The sequence below is a fragment of the Oncorhynchus tshawytscha genome, unplaced genomic scaffold (genome assembly GCF_018296145.1).
Source record: "Oncorhynchus tshawytscha isolate Ot180627B unplaced genomic scaffold, Otsh_v2.0 Un_contig_16552_pilon_pilon, whole genome shotgun sequence".
Taxonomy (NCBI): Eukaryota; Metazoa; Chordata; class Actinopteri; order Salmoniformes; family Salmonidae; genus Oncorhynchus; species Oncorhynchus tshawytscha.
In genome coordinates, this window is record NW_024608214.1 from 23,506 (window position 1) to 26,528 (window position 3,023).

A 3,023-nucleotide genomic window follows, 5' to 3' on the forward strand; every position below is an offset into this window, starting at 1 on the left:
AAGTAGTTGGCCTGAGACGCCCCAGAGTCTTGGATCACGTCAGCATTTCTTTTACATGATTCAATCCATTAAAATGTCAAAGCCACTAAAGTCTAAATCTGGATTTGAAATGTCACATGCTGTGGCATGGACCTACAAAACATCCAATCTTGGCTCGGTTAATTCAGATCTTATTTTCCAGGTCACATATCTCACTATAAATCTATTACAGTGTCAGCAATGTGAGGACTTCATGGTCGACTAATAAGGTGAAAATAATGTGCTGGCCTGTATCGGATCTCTCTGTGCTCCCCCTTTCAGCATGCAGTGTAATGTCAATGGAATATTAATCTAATACATTTACAAGGATAAACACTTGGATCAAATGGGAGTTGTTGTGTTTTTCAGCAAGATTTACAGATCTTTGGACAAACAAGTCCACAGTTATTACCCCCTGCCTAGTGACCTTCTCCAAACATGACCATGATCCAAAACTGGGTGTCAGAAATACATTCAGCCTAAAGTAGTTTTGGATTGCTTTATGACCCTGCCTCATAGAGATGGTATCAAACCTGCTGAGCTGTTCATGAAACTCCAAGTTGATCCCATACAGTCGATGGCAGTGTTACAGGAAGCAAACTAAATCAACAGATCATTTACAAGCCCAATATGTCCACGTTCAGAAACAGGCGAGTCAGAAATACATCCAGCTTCCACAGCGATACAGTGCCTTCGGAAAGTATTCAGACCCCTTCCCTTTTTCCACATTTTGTTACGTTACAGTCTTTATTCTAAAATGAATAAAATCAAGTAAATTCCTCATCAATCTACACACAATATCCCATAATGACAAAGTGGAAACAGGTTTTTTGAAATTTTACCAAATGTATTAAAAATAATACCTTATTTACACAAGTATTCAGACCCTTTGCAATGAGACTCGAAATTGAGCTCAGATGTATCCTGTTTCCATTTATCATCCTTGAGATGTTTCTACAATAGATTGGAGTCCACCTGTGGTAAATTTAATTGATTGAACATGATTTGGAAAGGCACACACCTGTTTATATAAGGTCTCACAGTTGACAGTGCACGTCAGAGCAAAAACCAAGCCATGAGGACGAAGTAATTGTCCGTAAACCCCCGAGACAGGATTGTTTCGAGGCACAAATCTGGGGATAGGTACCAAAAAATGTCGTTGGCATTGTAGGTCCCCAAAAACACAGTGGCCTCCATCAATTCTTAAATGGATGAAGTTTGGAACCAGACAGTTGGCCGGCCTGCCAAACTGAGCAATTGGAGCAGTTACTAGCCTTGGTCAGGGAGGTGACCAAGAACCCGATGGTCACTCTGACAGAGCTCTAGAGATCCTCTGTGGAGATGAGAGAAATCCGCTTGAACTCTTAGACCACGAGAAACCAGATTCTCTGGTCTGACGAAACCGAGATTTAACTCTTTGGCCTGATTGCAAAGCGTCACGTCTGGAGGAAACCTGGCACCATTCCTACGGTGAAGCATGGTGGTGGCAGCATCAAGCTGTGGGGATGTTTTCAGTGTTAGGGACTTGGACACTGGTCAGGTTTGTATGGAAAGATGAACGGAACAAATAATACATTTTTTTTACCTTTATTTACCTCGGCAATTCTTATTTTCAATGACAGCCTAGGAACAGTGGGTTAACTGCCTTGTTCAGGGGCAGAATGACAGATTTGTACCTTGTCAGCTCGGGGAGTCGATCCTGCAACCGTTCAGTTACTAGCCCAACACTCTAACCACTAGGCTACCCTGCCACCCCCAAACGTACAGAGAGATCCTTGATGAAACCTGCTCCAGAGTGCTCAGGACCTCAGACTGGGGTGAAGGTTCACCTTCCAACAGGACAGCTACCCTAAGCACACAGCCAAGATGCGGGAGTGGCTTTGGGACAAGTCTCTGAATTTTCTTTTATTTATTTATTTTACTAGGCAAGTCAGTTAAGAACAAATTCTTATTTTCAATGACGGCCTAGGAACAGCGGGTTAACTGCCTGTTCAGGGGCAGAACGACAGATTTGTACCTTGTCAGCTCGGGGATTTGAACTTGCAACCTTTCGGTTACTAGTCCAATGCTCTAACCACTAGGCTACCCTGCCGCCCCAAATATCCTTGAGTGGCCCAGTCAAAGCCCGGACATGAACCCGATCTAACATCTCTGGATGTAGAATAATAGTGAAGACATCAAAACTATGAAATAACACATATGGAATAATTTAGCAACCAAAAAAGGGTTAAACATATATTTGAGATTCTTCAAAGTAGCCACCATTTGCCTTGATTACAGCTTTGCACACGCTTGACATTCTCTCAACTAGCTTCACCTGGAATGTTTTTCCAACAGTCCTCAGAGAGTTCACACATATGCTGAGCAATTGTTGGCTGCTTGTCCTTCACTCTGCGGTCCAACTCATCCCAAACTAACTAAATTGGGTTGAGGTTAGGTGATTGTGGAGGCCAGGTCATCTGATGCAGCACTGCCTCACGCTCCTTCTTGGTCAAATAGCTCTTAAACAACCTGCAGGTGTGTTGGATCATTGTCCTTTTGAAAAACAAATGATAGTCCCACTAAGTGCAACCAGATGGGATACCGTGATCTGTTTCACCTGTCTTTGTGACTGTCTCCACACCCCTCCAGGTGTCGTCCATCTTCCCCAATATCCGCTGTGTATTTATACCTGTTTTCTCTGTGTGTGTCTGTTGCCAGTTCGTCTTGTTTGTTCAAGTCAATCAGCATTTTGTGTCTCAGCTCCTGCTTTTCCCAGTCTCTCTTTTCTTGTCCTCCTGTTTTTGAACCTTGCTTGTCCTGACTCTGAGCCCTCCAGCCTACCACTCTGCCTGCCCCTGACCCTGCCTGCCGACCTGTACCTTTGCCCCCCTCTGGATTAGTAACCTCTGCCTTACCCTGACCCTGACCCTGCCTGCCCCTGACCCTCCCCTCTGGATTAGTAACCTCTGCCTTAACCTAACTCTGAGCCCGCCTGCCACCCGGTACTGTTGCCCCACCTCTGG